The following is a 22,181-nucleotide window of genomic DNA, read 5'->3' on the forward strand; positions in this document are numbered from 1 at the left end:
AGTCAAACTCCTGCAATGCTGTTCATGAGCAGGAATCTGAGACTTGCATAGACCTCCTGAAAATAGATCTTCAGAGGGAAGTGCAGAATAAACAGTTCAGCTAGTTGCCAAGTAAATCAGCAAGGAGCTTCAAGGACTTCAAGGAAATCTTAGCATGTATTTATGAGAAGACAAGTGGAGACCCAGTAGGATAGCTACAAGAACAACAGGAATTCTGCAGATGCTGGAAATTCAAGCAACACACATCAAAGTTGCTGGTGAACGCAGCAGGCCAAGCAGCATCTATAGGAAGAGGCGCAGTCGACGCTTCAGGCCGAGACCCTTCGTCAGGACTAACTGAAGGAAGAGAGAGTAAGGGATTTGAAAGCTGGAGGGGGAGGGGGAGATGCAAAATGATAGGAGAAGACAGGAGGGGGAGGGATAGATCCGAGAGCTGGACAGGTGATAGGCAAAAGGGGATACGAGAGGATCATGGGACAGGAGGTCCGGGAAGAAAGACGGGGGGGGGGGGGGTGACCCCAGAGGATGGACAAGAGGTATATTCAGAGGGACAGAGGGAGAAAAAGGAGAGTGAGAGAAAGAATGTGTGCATAAAAATGAGTAACAGATGGGGTACGAGGGGGAGGTGGGGCCTAGCGGAAGTTAGAGAAGTCAATGTTCATGCCATCAGGTTGGAGGCTACCCATACGGAATATAAGGTGTTGTTCCTCCAACCTGAGTGTGGCTTCATCTTTACAGTAGAGGAGGCCGTGGATAGACATGTCAGAATGGGAATGGGATGTGGAATTAAAATGTGTGGCCACTGGGAGATCCTGCTTTCTCTGGCGGACAGAGCGTAGATGTTCAGCAAAGCGGTCTCCCAGTCTGCGTCGGGTCTCACCAATATATAAAAGGCCACATCGGGAGCACCGGACGCAGTATATCACCCCAGTTGACTCACAGGTGAAGTGATGCCTCACCTGGAAGGACTGTTTGGGGCCCTGAATGGTGGTAAGGGAGGAAGTGTAAGGGCATGTGTAGCACTTGTTCCGCTTACACGGATAAGTGCCAGGAGGGAGATCAGTGGGGAGGGATGGGGGGGACGAATGGACAAGGGAGTTGTGTAGGGAGCGATCCCTGCGGAATGCAGAGGGGGGGGGAGGGAAAGATATGCTTAGTGGTGGGATCCCGTTGGAGGTGGCGGAAGTTACGGAGAATAATATGTTGGACCCGGAGGCTGGTGGGGTGGTAGGTGAGGACCAGGGGAACCCTATTCCTAGTGGGGTGGTGGGAGGATGGAGTGAGAGCAGATGTACGTGAAATGGAGGAGATGCGTTTAAGAGCAGAGTTGATAGTGGAGGAAGGGAAGCCCCTTTCTTTAAAAAATGAAGACATCTCCCTCGTCCTAGAATGAAAAGCCTCATCCTGAGAGCAGATGCGGCGGAGACGGAGGAATTGCGAGAAGGGGATGGCGTTTTTGCAAGAGACAGGGTGAGAAGAGGAATAGTCCAGATAGCTGTGAGAGTCAGTAGGCTTATAGTAGATATCAGTGGATAAGCTGTCTCCAGAGACAGAGACAGAAAGATCTAGAAAGGGGAGGGAGGTGTCGGAAATAGACCAGGTAAACTTGAGGGCAGGGTGAAAGTTGGAGGCAAAGTTAATAAAGTCAACGAGTTCTGCATGCGTGCAGGAAGCAGCGCCAATGCAGTCGTCGATATAGCGAAGGAAAAGTGGGGGACAGATACCAGAATAGGCACGGAACATAGATTGTTCCACAAACCCAACAAAAAGGCAGGCATAGCTAGGACCCATACGGGTGCCCATAGCTACACCTTTAGTTTGGAGGAAATGGGAGGAGCAAAAGGAGAAATTATTGAGAGTAAGGACTAATTCCGCTAGACGGAGCAGAGTGGTGGTAGAGGGGAACTGATTAGGTCTGGAATCCAAAAAGAAGCATAGAGCTTTGAGACCTTCCTGATGGGGGATGGAAGTATATAAGGACTGGACATCCATGGTGAAAATAAAGCGGTGGGGGCCAGGGAACTTAAAATCATCGAAAAGTTTAAGAGCGTGAGAAGTGTCACGAACATAGGTCGGAAGGGATTGAACAAGGGGTGATAAAACAGTGTCGAGGTGCTGTTCGGAGTGCTCCTGCCCCACCGAACTCGTTTCTGCATACCTCCACTATCAACTCTGCTCTTAAACGCATCTCCTCCATTTCACGTACATCTGCTCTCACTCCATCCTCCCACCACCCCACTAGGAATAGGGTTCCCCTGGTCCTCACCTACCACCCCACCAGCCTCCGGGTCCAACATATTATTCTCCGTAACTTCCGCCACCTCCAACGGGATCCCACCATCTTTCCCTCCCCCTCTCTCTGCATTCCGCAGGGATCGCTCCCTACACAACTCCCTTGTCCATTCGGCCCCCCCATCCCTCCCCACTGATCTCCCTCCTGGCACTTATCCGTGTAAGCGGAACAAGTGCTACACATGCCCTTACACTTCCTCCCTTACCACCATTCAGGGCCCCAAACAGTCCTTCCAGGTGAGGCATCACTTCACCTGTGAGTCAACTGGGGTGATATACTGCGTCCGGTGCTCCCGATGTGGCCTTTTATATATTGGTGAGACCCGACGCAGACTGGGAGACCGCTTTGCTGAACATCTACGCTCTGTCCGCCAGAGAAAGCAGGATCTCCCAGTGGCCACACATTTTAATTCCACATCCCATTCCCATTCTGACATGTCTATCCACGGCCTCCTCTACTGTAAAGATGAAGCCACACTCAGGTTGGAGGAACAACACCTTATATTCCGTATGGGTAGCCTCCAACCTGATGGCATGAACATTGACTTCTCTAACTTCCGCTAGGCCCCACCTCCCCCTCGTACCCCATCTGTCACTCTTTTTTATGCACACATTCTTTCTCTCACTCTCCTTTTTCTCCCTCTGTCCCTCTGAATATACCTCTTGCCCATCCTCTGGGTCACCCCCCCCCGTCTTTCTTCCCGGACCTCCTGTCCCATGATCCTCTCGTGTCCCCTTCTGCCTATCACCTGTCCAGCTCTCGGCTCTATCCCTCCCCCTCCGGTCTTCTCCTATCATTTTGCATCTCCCCCTCCCCCTCCAGCTTTCAAATCCCTTACTCACTCTTCCTTCAGTTAGTCCTGACGAAGGGTCTCGGCCTGAAACGTCGACTGCGCCTCTTCCTATAGATGCTGCTTGGCCTGCTGCATTCACCAGCAACTTTGATGTGTGTTGCTAGGATAGCTACAAGAACTGGACCACTGATATGCACAGTGGATGTTGGAGATCAGACATGTAGATGTCATGTGAACCAGATATTGGATGCTTAGCCGAAGAACACACCTGAGTCAACTGCATCCAACAAGACAGACACATTACAGTCACCAGACTTACCACTCAATGATGATCATGTCACTGACAGCAACGTGACACTGGAAACTGAGAACATTGTCTTAGACAAGTTACCTACCAAACCTTATGCCACGCCACAGGTCCAGAGGCGCAAAGAGAATGTTATCGTTGACAGGACACTTGCCAAACCTGATATCACTACACAGATCCAAAGGCACTATCCTGAAAGAAGTGCCGCCCAAAAGACTGAACCTTTAGAACTGTGAAGTTAGTTATGAACTGTTATTGTGAAAGCATTTTTATTTGGAATATGGGTTTATGAAAGGGAAATTGAATGTTTTGTACGTATATAGTTTTATGGTGCATTAATCTAAGGGAGAGAAAGTTTAATGTATGGATCTATTTCTTTTAAAGCAATGACATTCTCCCCTTTAGCACTACCTATTGATCTGTTGGCTACACATGCATATTGTTCTCTTTCTCTCTCTCGCTGCAAAGTTAAAGCCATCCGACATGTGCATGCTTTTACTTAGTCGATATGTAGTTTTGCACAAACACAACAGAATTGGTGGCAAGATTCCCCCATCTTCCCCCATCTTGTACTCCTCCATGCAAGATGCGTGCACTGGTTTTTCAGATTGGGATGGATGGATTTCAATTCTGGAGAAGAAGATACTGTGCCACAGGAGCTAGAAGCCTACAGGACAATGGTGCCCCATAGCCAGCTTGAAGCCATCAAAACAGATGCGTCAAGGTCAGAGCAGGGCTTTGAATTGCTCTGAAATAGCTCTGCCAACAGCTATAAATCAGATAACACCGTTTACTCACATACCTCCAAAATTAGAGACAGATTGCATTGTCAGAAATACAACCCCACCTCTAACCACCTACCGCCCACTTTGGCTAACACCTATCCCAACACATGCACAAAATCACAAATAACTCAAGTGAAGTGGCAATGTAATTATTGTCCATTGTTCAAAAGTCCCTTCTTTTCTTTGAGGTCAAAACTGTGAAAAAAAAGAAGCTAGTCCAGTTGTCAGAAGGGCACCCCCTCTTGTGCTCAGGGTCAGACCAGGCTTGATGAGAATAGATTTGGAGTGGGAGATCCCTATGTTAAAGGCACTACTGAAATGTGAATCTTTGCATTATATACCCTCATCATCCTTCCGTCCCTTATTGAAATGCCTGCTCCATCTAAGAGAATCATTGTAGTTGCTGCCCACATTCTGCCAAAGGACAATGAAAGCAGCAACACCACTCCATTGCTTTCTTACTTATTACTGATGTCACTGCATGGAGAAATCCATTCCCCACCCCACATACACACTCAAGAACAGGAAGAAGATGAGGGAGTGGCAGCAAGAGTAATCTCTGAGGCTACTAAAATGTAGAAGAAGATGGACACCCCTCATCATTGTGTTCAAGCTCCCTAAGTGAGATATCAGATGCTTATCGTACAAAGGCAGAAGATGATATGGTAAAGGAGTGCACAGCAGGAGGACAGGCATGTCCACTCTGTGACAAGGGGCTGCAGAAGCAATGGGATCATAAAATGCTGGAAGATGTCAACAATACATATTACAATATCCCTAGGGAATTCAGATAAAATGCATGATAGGAATGTATAAAAAAAGTAGGCAGTGTGTGTTGTTATGTACCCCGTAACTGGGTTGTCAAACCAGCAGAAATGGAACACTCGTTGAAGTCTGTGATTACTAGGAACTAATAAAGTTTCATTAAAGAAATAAGTAATACAGTACACTAACCACAAGGATATAAATGTAACAGGTTAGCAATGATAGTATACACATATACACAGAAATAGGGTAATAGGAATCAACCAAGCTCTATCACAGTCTAGGGGTAAAATGATCAGTCTTAAGGTGAAGCAGAGTTCAGTTCAGTCTAGTGCAGTTCGAAGTAATCGCTGTTGTTGTACCGTTGGAGAGAGAGAGAGAGAGAGTGAGAGTGAGAGATGCAGTTGGTTTCAGGCAAACCTTTCGATGCCTTCTGATCCCGCTGTGGTCACCGGCTGTGACCACTCTGTTCCGGATGCGATCATTCTTCCATGGTGAACCTGGCACCCAGGCAAGGGCGGACACACACCAGGATCCCACCGATCGTACCTTTACACCCTGTCAGCCTCCAACCGATTCCCGCGAACCGGTCCTCCAAACTCCCACCAACTTGTGGGGCACAATGCTCTTTCCAGGGTCTCGTGGTGTGTGTCTTGTGCCTTAGCAAAACCGCTATTTTTATCCCCCTGATGGGGTATCACCTGTCCATCAAATTTCAAACAGTTCAGGTTCAAAGCAAACTGACTATGGCAGATGTCAACATCTGAATATGTGTCTCTTTCTTGTTAATCTCTCTCTTCTCTCTTATTAGCACTTTGAATGGTTCTCCATTGTCTCTTGTTATCTCTCTCATTAGAATCATCCGTTCTGCAGCTCTGCTTGGCTTCACACATGACAGTGTGTATAGTCAAATGCTTGGCATGCTACCTGCTTTGGCAGATGCCGTGTATCAAAGAGCAAGGGGCATGGAAGAGTCTGTCCCCAACGACGTACTGCATGTGGGACAAAAAGAGCATCGCTCTGGAGCAGAGGCTGAATCCATTCATGGTCTTCTCCTCTCTATGTGGAGACATGCCACGCCCACCAGAACTTGTGGATCATCAGCCAGGAGCATGTTGCTGTCATGGGGTTAGACTGAAGTTCTCCATGGGCAGATCTGGGTGAAGGGAAAGGGTGGGACAAGAGATAGCAAATGATGGGTGGATCCAGGTGAGGAAGGGCAATAGGTAGATGGAGTTAATAGTAGAAATTGCAACAGATTGGTCTCCATCAGAAGCAGATTGATGTTCACTGAGAGCTGACTACCAAGAGTTTAACCCACAGAAAAAAAAGAGGAACTTGGCGTGATTTAGTTGTCAGAGGAGGCATAATGCTGTGAGCTCTGAAGAGAAACATGGGAAGTGTATCAGAGCAGATTCATAACCTATTGTCTGTTCAGTCCTGAAAGAGGCCAGTGACATTGTATGAAACTGCTGGTCTCTCTCAGGGTGTCCACATTTCACCACTCAGCACCAACTCTCAAGTTGTGGCCTCACCTGTGTTCTGCAACCAGCTATCCCAGGCTGAATCACTCATGGTGGGATGGAACTGGCAAACGGGGAATACACTATAGACACTTGATTATCATATTAGGGAAACGAGGCAACCTTTGTCAATACTGGCTCTGAGAGACATAATAGTAGGTCAAGTGAACCTACATGTCAGCTTCAGGTATTACCTGCCAGCCTCTGTTATGATTTCCACTCTTCCCTTCTCCATCTGCCTATCACTCTTCCTCACCTGGATCCACTTATCACCAGCCAATCTCTTGCCCCATCTCTATCCTTCACCCTTTTATACTGGCTATCTCCCCTCTACCTTTCAGTCCACATTTGACCCAAAATGTCACCTGCCCATTTTCCCTCCACAGATATTGCCTGAACCATCAAGTTCCTCCAGGTTCTTAATTGTCACTCCAGATTTCCAGATCTACAGTCTCTTGTGTCTTCAAACCTACAGGCCCTAGTGTGATAGGATTGTAAACATGATAGTTCCTTAAGATTATTCAATTATTTGCATGGGCATTGATAAATAACTATACTAAAGTTACAAGAGGCTCAGGTTTTACAACTTTGTGTAGGCTTCTAAATAAGTGTACGAAAGGATAAGTCACTCACATGGCTTGTTTTTGCCCAGCTCCACAGTTACTTCACTGAAGACCAGATTTAATGCGGAGAGAGTATGATAGCTTGTGTTGGATGGCTCATTCATGCACTTTCTGTTGCCTTCCTTAAGCCTTTACCCTTCGATAATTCCAAAAATCTGCCGTGATGATGCAGATTTTCCTGATTTGCTGGCTGCAGAGACAACACATTTAACAGTGCAGCCTCCATGAGCAAAAAGTAATGGGATTCTTTCCTTCGCTAGTTGTGGATTTCTATATCTCTGTGTCAGGGTCGAAGGTACTGTCAAATCCAAAGCAAATTTCAGACGAAAGGAACACTTTAAACTACCTGCAGTGATCTTCATATAAAATATATTTAATCTCACATTATTCAATTTTGATATTATTCAATTAACAGTCTGACTACGTGACCAACATGGATAGGGTTGGCAGTAATTCAAAATAGTAGTTCAAGAAAACTCACAAGACAGCTTACTGGCAATTACTTGCCTGGTGTTAATCATTCTTCATACAGATACTTTAAAGTTGCTGCCTCATTTACCCTTTTAACTGTCATGTTTCATCAAATTCTTGACATCATCCTGATGGAAGATTGTTATGAGTAACTGATTGTAGATTTCTCTCTGTAGAAGTATGCCCATAATCACAAGTGGAATGGATCAAAGCTGATGTGCTGCCACGTGCATTTATTTGGAGCTGGCATCAAAATGGGCTCCTTTTAGCATAAATCACCTGTTCTGATGGGAACGCTCAGCCTTTGCTTTAGAAGGTTACCTTTACCTAGGTGGTGCATAATACAACATCCAGGTGCATAAGACGAGTACACTTCAAAGCTATCCTTTCATGTATCCCTGGTAGGCTTCCATTGGGACAGGAATGCAATGCTTCAGAATCTTTTAGTTTAGAGCAGGCTACTGAAACGCATTTGAAATATATAGTGGCAGACTAGCGACAGGATAAATGCTGTGACTTGCACTGTAGTGGTGCTCTGCCTCATAGCAGAAAAACAGACAAGGGGAGAGTAGCTCTTACCCCCCAAAATAACACAGTGTACTTGGAATGACATTATGAATGTGTCCAATGTGGAAACGCACCATTTCCGCATGCACAATACCCAATAGAAAGTGCAAGATCGAAATGATCTGGGAAGGACTGCTATTTCAGCCTACTCTGAAAGTGTTTCGTCTTTATTCAAGCAGCACTGAAATAAACAACACTCTGCAGACTAATTTCCGTTCCATAATACTTGATCAGTGCTTTTCTTTCACACAAATGTTCAACTTGGTTTAGCAGAATAAAGAGTAATTCATGAGCTGAATCCCTCTCCAGCACCTTCCTTTGTTAAATGCCTCTTCCTTCCACCTCTGCAGCACAGAATAATCTTTAACTCCATTTTCAGTTCCATATACTTTATTTTTCTTAATTAATTTTGATCCACTTCCTTTAAATACCAAGTGCTGAATTGATGCATTCAAGCTTTCAAGTACCAAAGCTCTAGGTACAAAACTAATTCCACTCATGGATTCTGAGTTGCTGCAAACTGATTTAAAAAATAACATTGCAATCCACACCACAGGTTTATCTGCTAAAGTGAAATATATTATAGATAGCGTACAATGAAAACTATTTAATACATTATTTTTCATCAAGTATTTCTCATATTAATTTATACTCTTGATGTCAATGATCAAACGTTCAGCTCATAGCTTTGAGCAATTTAGATTGTAGATTAGAAGCAGCCATTTTAGAATGCTCTTCTACAATTCTGTTCAGAGCCAACTGGTCTCTGAAGTCTTCTGCTGGATGAGTCCTCTACATGACCCAGTGGAGTGAAAGCTTTCAGGTAATTTCAGCAGTTAAAAGGAAATATTATCTACTTTTTTTTTATATGTAGTGTACCTTCTGCAAGCATTTACTTGTTATTCTGTCAAAATGGGAAACCTATATTTCAAACTGAAACATCCTTCATAACCACGCTGAACTAAACTGAGTAAATGACACTGGGAAACACTAACTAAATATGACAATGTTTCACAGTAATAATTGTTTATGAATCAGTTTCCCTCTGAAGATGCACTGAACTGATATGCCTAATAATCAAAATAAGAAACCACTATATTTTAAAAACATAATCATTTATAATATTGTAATCAAATTCCTTACTCCTTCAAGAACTTAAGAATATGAAAAGATAAAAAAGAGGAGGAGGTCATACAGGCCCTGAATTTAGGCAAGAGCCTGCAGTTTTCAGTGAGGAGGAGTTTGCATTATTCACAGAAAGGATGCATCTTTTGGTTTATAGAATCCAGAACTGAGTTTGGTGCTGGTTAGTCCACCTACTTTGATTCACAAGGAGGTACATTGCTAGAGCACCACAGATGGGAGCTGCAGCCACGTATAAACCTGACTAGGTAAAGAAGGCAGATTTCTTACCCATTGAACACTCAGGTCTTCCGTAGTTGAATCGAGTAGCCTTATACCACCTTTGCTGATACGAAATTTTAATACATTTTGTCTGCTTTCCTGAATTGAACTTTCCAGCTGGGGTAGGATCCCCAAGTCATTAGTCAAGACTTCATGTTTACTGTCACAGGAATACAAACATATCCTATTCAGATTCATTTATTTACCACACGTACATCGAAACACAGTAAAATGCATTGTTTGCATTAAGACCAAACACTACCTAAGGATGTGCTGGAGGTAGCCTGCATGTGTTGCCATACATTCTGGTGCCAAAATAGCATTCCAGCGTCCTACCTCATTGACACACTCCAAAAGTACAAAACTTCATAAGAGTTCAGAAAAAAAGTTGTAAGAGAAAACTGGAAAGAAGTAATAACATAAAAAAAAGCTCTTTTCAGACTTTACCATCACAAGGCCTGATAGAGAAGGAGAGAATTAAAAGTCTATATGACCAAATGGAGTTAGCTTGCATGCAATACAACTATTGTGTAATACCCATGTAGCGCTGGTCTTATCTCATGTGACTGGTCGCCACACTCTTTTGAAGAAAATCAAATGACAGTATTACACTAAGTGCTAGTGGACCATCAGAAGCTCTAGGTATCGGAAGGAGGCAGTGAATAGAAAACACACACTTCTGGATTTAAATTTTGTTTATTAAAAAAAAGCAATATATACAAAATATTTACAAGAGTAAGAACAATTCAAAATTCCAACATTCTGTTTAGGTTCCAAATCTCAGATATCAACCAAAAACAAATTCCTTTTTAGTTAGAATCAGTGAAATTCATTAGAATAACCTTTATTACTTCAATTTCTCTAACTAATTAGATCTAGTATTATTCCTTATTTAAAGTTTACAGCCTAACCTTTCCTTTTTTATTAATCTCTATTTAGTTAGGAAATTAATTGAATTCCTATTCTTAAGTTATAGTTAACTTCAATTTCAGTTCCAGTCAGTGTGCCTACAAATTCAAAAATTATATATCTATACAGCTTAACTCCTTTCATGACAATTCTCCAAGATCACAACTTTTAAACAACGTAAATCTCGTACAGTAACTTGTCAAAGTCTTTGTAAAATCATTCAGTTCTTGCAAAAATTAAATTCAAATCCTTCAAATAAAAATAAACTTATACATCCAACCGTATTAAATACCCTACATCATTAAACATTTCATTCCTGTGCTGGTTCTTTGATCTTGGGAGGCTCGCCATCTTGTTTCTTGTTTCCTTGGATGAAGTAATTCATCATCCATGGAAAGTCGGTTCACAATCATATTCAAAAAAAATTGACCTGTATACAACAGGATTATAGTCCATAAGTTTTTATATACATTCTATTTTCTATTTCAAAATAACTCAATATCACATTGTCATTTCCAAACATTTCTCTGTTACAACGTTACTGAACATACTTCACCCACAAATTAGACAAATGGAACAGTAAAAGTTTTAACTCACAAAATCCCGTGGTATAATTTAACAGAACTAATTCCCAATTACACGGTAGAGATCTTGAACACTCGTCTCTGCCGATATCATCTCGTTATAGCTGCTGCTTGTCGTAGCTGTAGCTTCAATAGATCTTTTAATGCTATCATCTCTCCTCCAGGGGTTCCACCCTGAGGTTTTCAAGTAAATGGGAAAGAGATACTCTTCTAACAGTTACACTTCTAACAGATCTAGAAGATTACATTTCTAACAGTTTATGTCTTTAGTTTTTAATAGTTTGCTGAATTTCTCTCATATCCGTGCCTGAGTCACCCATGCTTTGTTCTTGCATAGCTTTTTTATCTCCAAGTTCTTTTTTTTTTGAAAAAAATTGGTAAACTTCATCTTCATCCCTCCACAGGTGGAGCTTTCTTTGGGTTTAATTAACCTGGGTTTAAGTAATCTAGCATGGACACTGGTCATTCAGCACATCGTGTTAGTGACTGCTCTACTTGGGGAAATGGTTTATTCTTGCCCACCCTATTTCTGAACCCTATAGTTGTGCACGCTTCCAAGAAAACAAACCCACTCTACCCAGTTTTTCTCCCCACAGAGCTGAGATGCTCCATTCCAGTAACATCCTGGTGAAATGATTCTCCACCTCTTCAGGGCAATTATATCCAGCTTACAGTGGAACAACCAAAACATAGCATTTCAGCTGTGGCCCAGTCAATGTTACATATAGTTATACTATGACACAGCACATAACGAATGAACAAAGTTGTACTATAACCACCCTGCTCTTATATTCCATGTCCTTGCTAATAAAGGCAAGTATCCCATATGTCTTCAGAGTCTTTCTGCCTTCAGAGTTCCTTCAGCAAGGTTTCCCTATTCCTGAGCAGTTCTAGGGTCCTACCATTCCCTGCATATATCTTAGTCTTATTAATGCTCTCAGATACATTACCTCACATGTTTCAGGATTGACATCTATCTCCTATTCTCTGCTCCTCTTATCAACTCATCAGTATAGATCTGCAGGTGAACACTACGTTCCCAGCGATCAAAGCTGCAGACTACCCTTCACCTTCTGGTAATTTCTTCTGAACCAACAGGAAATTACAAAAGAATAACTGTCAATACATCTGTGAATTCCAGATACCCAAATTCAAAGAACTGAAAAATCGATACATTTCCTAGGATGTATTTACTGTATGTACTGCTACCTACAGATATAAAGGAGAACATTTAAGAGGTAGTCAGGACGAGAGCCTTATTGGCAGCTGATGAAGTAGCATCGTTTTTCGATTGCTCCTACCCTGTTTACTTAATTGTCTCCTACCAGTTTTTTTTTTTGAAACCTTACTATAATACTTTAATACTGCTTTACTATGGCTGGGAAAGAACCAAAGCGTCTGCAAAAGAAAGGGAAACAGAAGATGAATCCCCAGTCACTTTGGATTCAATCAGTGCCTTCCTTAAACGGCAAAAATCGGAATTTTCTGAGGAGTTTCAACTACTTAACAGCAAATTGGATACAATTCAATAAACTTTATCTGAGCATGAGAACCGAATTCAGGAAAATAATACAAAGCTGATAACACTTGAAGAGGACGTTGAAGATACAATTAAACTCTGCAACCAGTTATCTTCATCCAATGATAAAATGCTGAAAAGGATCATCAGTCTTGAAAATAGAAACAGGAGAAATAACTTGCGAATTCTGGGTCTTGAAGAATCAATTGAAGGCACTGACCCTACGAAGTTGTTTGCAAACTTTCTGAAACAGTTTTTCCCTGCTTTATTCAGTTCCAAGCTGAAGCTCAATTGAGCTTATCGCTCTCCGACTTCAAAGCCATTGTCCTCGGCGGAAAAACCCAGATCGGTCCTACTAACCCTTCATGAATTTCGTATTAAGGACCTTTTAATTCGCCATACCTGTCAACAAGGAATGGTCGATTTCCAAAATTACAAGGTTAGCTTTGTGGAAGATTATTCACCTGAAGTGATGGCTGATCGCATGAAATATAAAGAAGTTACGTCGGAATTATACAATAAAGGATATAAACTATCCCTTCGGTTCCCCGCCTGTCTTGAGTATTATTTTGAAGAACAGATTGTGAAAAAGAATAAACTCAGTTGAAGATGCAAAAGAGTTTCTGAAGGATGAAGTTATATTTGAACTGTTATATTTCTTACTTGATCAAGTTTTTTCTTCTGATAGTATGAATTTGAAGTAAGGTTTCATTAAGCTTACGTTTTGGCTGTTCATATATTGCCTTCTCTTATATATTTTTTGACACTTCTGTATTTTATCCCTTTTTGAGGCTTTATTTTAATACAGCTTTCTTTGAATTTATTTAAACTGATCCTTTCATATTTTCGAATACTGAGTTATTTTTCTTTTTATGTTGTGTCTTGGGAGGGACATAATGACCTTGCAGGAATGGAGTTTCTTCTGTCAACAGGATTTTTTGGGGTGGGTACTTAGTTCTTAGCACGCTGACTGTCTATTGGTCAGCTATCTCGCTTTGAGTGGGGGAGGGGGCAGGGCCTATTTTTCTGTGTTGGGTTGAATATATGATTGTTTGTTTGAATACCTTACTTTATGGTTTCCTTTCTAGTTTTAATAACTTATGGCCACCTAAATTTAATTCCACGTCCCATTCCCATTCTGATATGTCTATCCACGGCCTCCTCTACTGTAAAGATGAAGCCACACTCAGGTTGGAGGAACGACACCTTATATTCCGTCTGGGTAGCCTCCAACCTGATGGCATGAACATTGACTTCTCTAACTTCCACTAATGCCCCACCTCCCCCTCGTACCCCATCCGTTATTTATTTATTTATATACACACATTCTTTTTCTCTCTCTTTTTTTTCTCCCTCTGTCCCTCTCACCATACCCCTTGCCCATCCTCTGGTTTTCCCCCTCCCCCTTTTCTCTCTCCCTGGGCCTCCTGTCCCATGATCCTCTCATATCCCTTTTGCCCATCAATTGTCCAGCTCTTGGCTCCATCCCTCCCCCTCCTGTCTTCTCCTATCATTTTGGATCTCCCCCTCCCCCTCTCAAATCTCTTACTAGCTCTTCTTTCAGTTAGTCCTGACGAAGGGTCTCAGCCCAAAACATCAACTGTACCTCTTCCTAGAGATGCTGCCCGGCCTGCTGCGTTCACCAGTAACTTTTATGTGTGTTGCTTGAAATTCCAGCATCTGCAGATTTCCTCGTGTCTAGCCTTATTATATGGGATACTTTTAAAGTATGGACTTCCGGGGTCAAGTATGGAGTGAGTTGGTGCGTGTGAGTGTGGCTCCCGATTTTTATTGAAAATCTACCTGTTTATCTTTGCCGTATGCTCGAGATAACTGGATACTTACCATTGTGAACAACGCGGGACATAGCTGGACATTGAAATGGCAAGTAGAATGTACCTTCGAAGTAAAGCTGGGGAAAAAGATAACGAAGCCTCGAGCAAGAAGGCGGATGTTACAGTAATGGCGCCGTTGCACGCTGCTGGAGCTGGACCCGGACCTGCCCTACCCGCTGAGTTGGAGAGGCTTCGTTTAGTGCTTATTACTGACATGATGCAAGCGGTGCATTCTGCCCTAAAAAGAGAACTTGAAGATGCTTTATCACCAGTAAATGCTACCATGAAACAAAGTATGTCTTCTTACGAGTCACACGATGAACGCATTTGTGGGGTTGAAGACGGCCTGAACGATTACAGTGACCGACTGGTGAGCGCCAAAGCCGCCATTGCAGCGTTGCAGAGCGAAAACGCGTTTCTGAAGGGAAAGCTAGATGACCTCGAAAATCGGTCATGGAGATCCACTTTGAGAGTGGTCGGCATTCCTGAAAATTTGGAAGGTTCGGACCCTGTTAAATTTATGACCGAGTTTTTTGACGAAGTGCTGGGGGCAGATTTTTTCCCAAGTCCTCTCGTACTTTCGCGTGCTCACCAAGTTGGGCCTAAACCATCCGGTGTCTCTGGAGCCAAGCAAACGAGACCAAGAACGTTCCTGGTTTGCGTTCACTCCTTTCAAGATAAGCAAGGCATCATCAACAGACGGAAGCAGGAGCTGTATTTCCATGGACACCGCGTGTTTTTTTATGAAGATTTTAGTGCGGAGCTGGGGAGAAAACGGGCAGCTTTCAAGGAGGTGAAATCCCTGCTTTACGGGAAAGGGGTCAGGTTCGGCCTCTTGTATCCTGCCCAGCTCCGGATTATGCATGAAGGTAAAAAGCATTATTTCGATACACCAGAGGCGGCCAAAGAGTTTTACCATTCACGCTGGGGAGAAGAAGAACAAGAAGAGCAATGACTTTTTTTTAGGTTATTGGTGCAGCGTTGAAGGGGCCTCATGCCGAAGCAAACTGTTAATTTTCACAATCCACTTCTTTGTTCATTTTTTCCAGTTTAATTTGTGGAATGCGATCGGGTCGAACTGCTATGCTGCCGAAACTGATTAACAAAAACTTTCAACCGGCAAAATGTAAATATTTGGGATTTATATCTCGGGTGTTTAAGTTGCCCAGTGTGTTTTTTTTTGTTTTTAATGCTTAGCTTGACCTGTGTTATCTTTAGCCTATATGTTATATTAAAGGTAGTATAAGTGATAGGATAAATTTTAAGGAGGGGAGCCACCCTAGATTAGATTGAAAGTAGGGTTGTATGGGGAACGTCTTGGAAGTTTTTTGTTGGGTACTGCCTGCGTTCATCCTCAATTGGGGAGGTAGATCTAGGCTTCGGGGGTTTATTGGGTTTTTTTGTTTGTGTAAAGGGGTGGGGGGAGTGTTTTGGGGGATTACCATGGCAGTTTATTCTTTTGTGTGTTACGGATTGATCAGTCTTTCTTTTCATTGTGCGTTATTGTGTGCAACTTATACCCTCGCACTGTTTTGGATTGTAGGCCCTGTATGTCTTTTGATATGGTTAACATGAGTGCTGCTGATGGAGGCCACCCTGTGAGGTTTATTTCTTGGAATGTAAAGGGGCTCAATGGTCCGGTTAAAAGAGCTAAAGTTTTCTCTCATCTGAAACAATTAAAAGCAGATATACTATTTCTACAAGAGACACATTTAAGAGTGGAGGACCATAATAGACTTCGTAAAGCATGGATTAGTCAGGTTTTTCATTCCAGATTTAATAGTAGGTCCAGGGGGGTGGCAATATTAATCACCAAAAGAATGCAGTTCACACCATCTGATGTAATCAGTGACCCTAATGGTCGCTTTATTATAGTCTCTGGCTCTCTCTTTCAGATACCTGTTATTTTGGTAAATGTTTATGCTCCTAATTGGGACAATGTCCAATTTGCAAATAGGGTTTTGTCATTAATACCTAACCTGAATACACATAAGCTAATCTTTTCCGGAGATTTGAACTGTGCTATTGACCCACTGCTTGATAGGTCTTGCCCTAGGGGAACATATTCTGGTATGGCAAAGGCCTTCTCGATGTTTATGCAACAAAATGGTTATATGGATCCTTGGAGATTTTTGAATCCATCAGTTAGGCAATTCTCTTTCTTCTCTCATGTTCACCACTCCTATTCCAGGCTAGACTATTTCTTTATAGATAATTCCTTGATACCTATGATTAGACAAATTGAATAACCTGCTATAGTTATATCTGATCACTCGCCCGTGAAACTGGACCAATGTTTTCCTTTAAATGTTAGAGAATGGCCTCTGTGGAGACTTAACCCCCTTTTGCTTTCTAATGAGAAATTTTGTAGTTATATATCGGCTAACATTGACACATTCTTCGAGACTAACAAAACTGAGTCGGTATCGTACTCTTTACTTTGGGAAACTTTAAAAGCTTACTTGAGGGGTCAAATAATATCTTATACTTCACATGCCAATAAAGAGCGTAGGAAGGAAATGCAAGTGTTATTGAAATCTATTTGGGACCTGGATAGAAAATACTCTGAGGCACCCACTGCGGAATTATATAAAAGTTGGGTTGATTTGCAAGCGAAGTTTAATCTTCTATCTACAAACCTATCAGAACAATTAATTCTTAAGACACGTGGCCTCTATTATGAATATGGTGACAAGGCGAGCCGGCTTATGGCTCATCAGTTGAAACGTCAAGCTGCATCATGACTTATTCCTCAGGTAAGAGACATGCACCAGAACTTGACAAGCAATCCAAAAGAGATTAATAACATCTTTGCAACTTTTTATTCCTCTCTGTATGCCTCAGAGTTCCCCTCAGATAAAACAAATATGGAACGTTTTTTAGATAATTTGGAAATACCAACTCTTGAACCAGAGGAAGTGGAGAACCTAGATCGGGCTCTTGGGCAGGAAGAGATTAATAATGCCATTATGGCTATGCAGAGTGGTAAGTCCCCAGGTCCTGATGGTTAGAATGTAGATGTGAAAATTTTGGCTAAAGTGCTTGCATGTCGTTTAGAACATCCCCTTCCCAAGATAATTTCAGATGATCAAACAGGTTTTATTAAAAATCGCTATTCTTTTTTTAATATCCATCGACTGGCTGATGTGGTTTATTCACTGAGTGATTCTCCAAGTCCAGAGGTTGTTATCGCCTTGGACGCGGAGAAGGCATTTGATAGAGTGGAATGGGTATACTTATTTAGTGTTTTGGAGAAATTTGGATTTGGCAGAATATTTATAGCTTGGGTTAAGCTATTATACCACTCGCCTTCAGCGTGTATACAGACAAATTATTTTCGATCTGACTATTTCCCATTAACACGTGGCACTCGCCAAGGCTGCCCACTGTCCCCTCTTCTTTTTGCAATTGCAATTGAGCCTATTTCTATTGCAATTAAGTCAACTACATTATTTCAAGGTGTTAGAAGAGGGGACATGGAACACCGTGTTTCCCTATATGCTGATGACCTCTTACTTTATGTTAGCGACCCTATAGGTAGTAGTCCTGCTATTGTGTCATTATTAGGTCAATTTGGAGCCTTCTCTGGCTATAAACTGAACTTTCAAAAAAGCAAATGCTTTCCCATTAATAACTTGGCCCTACAGATCCGACAGGAATCCTTGCCCTTTCCTTTATCTCAAGATGGTTTTGTATACCTAGGAATGCATATTACTCGCTCTTTTACATCTCTGTTTGAAGCTAACTACAGGCCTCAGGTTAGCCAAATGAAGGCTGATTTCGAGAGATGGCGCAGTTTACCCCTTACTATAGCTGGGAGAATTCAGTCAGTGAAAATGACTATACTTCCTAGATTTCTCTATTTGTTTCAGTGTTTGCCAGTTTTCTTATCTAAGTTATTTTTTAAATCAGTTGATCAAGCTATAACCTCCTTTATTTGGGAAAATAAGGTCCCAAGGGTTAATAAGCGCATTCTTCAAAGAGGTCGTGACATAGGTGGAATGGGTCTTCCCAGCTTTATTCATTATTACTGGGCATCGAACATTCAAAAGTATTATTTTGGCTCCACCGGCCAGATATAATCTGGTGCCTGCTTGAGTCACGGTCTTGCCACTCCTCGTCTCTCCCAGCTTTGGTGTATTCTTCCTTACCATTGAAATTCTCTCAATTCACACCTAACCTGGTCGAGCTCTCCACCCTCAAAAATTTTAATCAATTTCGCTGCCACTATAAGTTCATATCAGCTTCAGTTTTGGGCCCCATTCATAAAAACCATTTATTTCCTCCCTCCACATTCGATTCAGCTTTTAGACAATGGGGTTTGAACGGTCTTATGCGCATTAAGGATATGTATACTGATAACATATTTGATAGTTTTGATAACCTGCGCGGTAAGTATGGCCTTCCGCATAATCATTTTTTTAAATACCTGCAGATTCGCCACTTTGTCAAGGAAAAATTTCCCTCTTTTCCTGTTCTACCACCTGTTATGTTATGGGAAAAATTCACTCTTAGCTTTAACAATAAGGGGCTGATTTCTGAACTATACTCTCAGCTGATGTCTTTGGGAGTTCAAGATCTAAACAAAACTAAGAGTAGGTGGGAGGACGACCTCAGTATGGACCTTGCGGAAGAATATTGGGCAAAAGTATTGAATAGGGTTCATTTCTCATCATCATGTGCTAGACTGGGGCTCATACAATTCAAAGTTTTACACAGGGTACATTTAAGTAAAGCCAGACTGGCAGACATATACCCTGGGACAGACGCTGGCTGTGACAGGTGTTCCTTCTCTCCGGCTGGTTTAATACATGCATTTTGGTCATGCCCTCGGCTTGATGACTATTGGGCACTGGTTTTTAAAATTATCAGTGAGGTTTTGGGGGTGACACTGAGACCTTGCCCGCTTATAGCTGTATTTGGTGTGGCAGATGATGATTTGGGTTTAAATGCAAGCCAGTCGGATATCATTGCATTTACATCGCTATTGGCCCGTAGGAGAATTTTGCTGGTTTGGAAATCTGCCACTCCCCCAACTGCTGCTGCTTCGTTAGAAGATGTAATGTTTTTTCTGAAATTAGAAAAGATTAAATTCACTTTGAGGGGGTCTGTGAAAAAGTTCTATTCGAAATGGGGACCTTTCTTATCATATTTTGGGAGTCTTAAGGAATTACCTACTAGTTGAGGGCATTTGATTGTACTTAGGAAGTTGCCTCCCATTTAACACACTTATAATTTACCTCACAGGGTGGTTGATGAATTGTAAATATGAGTGTATTTTGGATCATCTGACATGTTGCAGATGTGTATGAGCTGTCGTATTGAAGTAGTGTGGGGGTACGGTTGTGAAATGTCCGTACTTGTATTTGTGAATTGTTGTGTTGTAGATATATTAGCTGCCATGATATGTTCGGGGAGGGCGGGTGGGGGAGGGAGGTTTGTTTTGGGGGTACGATACTAAAGCAAAATGGAGGAAAATGTAATCCATTATATATTCTGTATTGTGTCATTCCTTCAATAAAAATAAATAAAAAATAAAATAAAGTATACATCCGGGGTCAAATTATTTCTTATACTTCAAACGTCATTAAAAAAGCTAACAAAAAGAGAAATGAATTAGCCAATCAGTTAAAACAACTGGACCGTAAATATGCTTTGGTACCTGATCCTGAAGCATACAAAGAGACATATTGAAACTAAAACTAAATATGATCTTCTTTTAACGTATCCCATTGAAAGCCAACTTCTGAAAGATAGAAGTCAATTTTATATTCACGGCGATAAAACTGGTAAGCTAATCAATTGAAGCCATTTTCAGCCAAGTGGCAAATTAAAGAAATACGTAAAATTAATGAGAACATGACAACTGACCACCTTGAAATTAATGACACTTTTAAGGAATTTTATTCGAAATTGTATAGTTCTGACTCTGTTAATGATAATATTGCAATAATTTTTAAATCAATTAAATATTCCTAATCTTGCGTTAGATGATCATAGGCAATTGGATCAACCTAATTCTCAGGAGGAAATTGCTCAGGCTATTTGGGAATTGCATTCTGGGAAGTCCCCAGGACCCGATGGATTCTCTGCAGAATTTTATAAGACTTTTTCCTCCTTGCTTATACCACACTTAAGTTCTACCCTTACTGATTCCTTTAAGGTAGGAAGATTACCGCAGTCTTTTTACGAAGCTTCCATTTCGCTGATTCTCAAAAAGAATAAGAATCCTATTGAATGTTCTTCGTATAGACCTATCTCTTTACTCAATTTTGATACTAAAATTTTATCTAAAGTATTGGCTCGCAGACTTGAAAATATTATATCTTCTATAGTTTTGGATGATCAGACAGGATTTATTAAAAATCGATATTCCCATTTTAACATACAGCGTTTGTTAAATGTTATGTACTCTCCATCTAAGGAAATATCGGAATGTGTGATATCTTTGGATGCGGAGAAGGCTTTTGACAGAGTTAAATGGAACTTTCTATTTAAGTCCTTAGAAAAATTTAATTTTGGACCTAATTTTATTCATTGGATTAAATTACTTTATCTATCTCCCTCCGCTCGGGTCCTTACTAATTTTCAGAATTCTAAACCCTTAAACTCCAATGTGGAACTAGACAAGGTTGCCCTTTGAGCCCTCTGCTTTTCGATTTGTATTAGAACCCTTAGCAATTGCTTTTCGAGAGTCTAAAAATATCACTGGTATTTTAAGGAGAGGTACTATTCATAAAGTGTCGCTCAATGCTGATGATTAATTGCTTTTTATATCTAATGTTACAACCTCCTTACCATTTGTATCGTTTACTGACTAATTTTAGTCAGTTCTCAGGATATAAATTAAATTTACAGAAGAGTGAACTGTTTCCTTTAAACAATTTAATACCAACTGATATTAACCTTACTTTTAAAATTTTAAGAAAAGAGTTTATGTATTTAGCTGTAACAATTACTGAGAATTATAAAGATTTATTTAAGGAAAATTTTTTAAGTTTATTGAATTATGTTAAAAAAACACTTTCCAATTGGTCGCCTCTCTTTTTATCACTGATTGGCCGAATCAATTCTATTAAAATGAATATCTTACCTAAATTTATACACCTTTTTCAAGCTGTGCCTGTTTTTATTCCTAAATCTTTTTTTGACTCTTTGGATTCAATTCTTTCTTCCTATATATGAAAGAATAAAAAAGCTCGTATAAATAAAGCTCACCTTCAAAAAAACAAACAGAATGGAGGATTTGCCTTACCCAATTTTAGGTTATATTATTCGGCAGTTAATATACATAATATTACGTTCTGGATATATTACATTAACCATGAGAATTGACCTATATGGGTTTCTTTTGAAGTCAACTCTGTTATAAAATTTTCCATTATTTCTTTACTTGGATCCTCGCTTCCTTTATCTCTAAATAAACTAATTGACAATGTGGTGGTTAAACATACATCGAGGATTTGGTTACAGTTTAGAAAACATTTTGGTTCATTGAGATTTTCCCTCTCAAGTCCCATATTTTCTAATTGTTTTTTCAAACGATCTTTAATTGACTCATCTTTTAAAGAATGGGATAGATTGGGTATTAAACGATTTCAGGATTTGTTTGATGGAGGGAATCTCTCTTCTTTCATGCAAATTGCAACAAAATTTAACCTTTCCAACACTCACTTTTTTTGATACTTACAGATTAGAGATTTTTAAGGTCTCAATGATTTACATTTCCTACAAGTCCAGATAAAAATATAATAGATACATTTTTTAATCTGAAACCCTTTGATAACGGTTCAACATCTTACA

The 22,181-nt window shown here is 41.0% G+C and overlaps 1 long non-coding RNA gene across 1 annotated transcript in view; it reads right to left on the reverse strand.

Annotated features, from left to right (window-relative positions):
- Positions 1-22,181, reverse strand: part of LOC134336734 (uncharacterized) — a 445,998-nt gene that overhangs the window by 6,223 nt on the left and 417,594 nt on the right. The window lies entirely within an intron of this gene.

This window comes from Mobula hypostoma, chromosome 23 (genome assembly GCF_963921235.1).
Source record: "Mobula hypostoma chromosome 23, sMobHyp1.1, whole genome shotgun sequence".
Lineage (NCBI taxonomy): Eukaryota > Metazoa > Chordata > Chondrichthyes > Myliobatiformes > Myliobatidae > Mobula > Mobula hypostoma.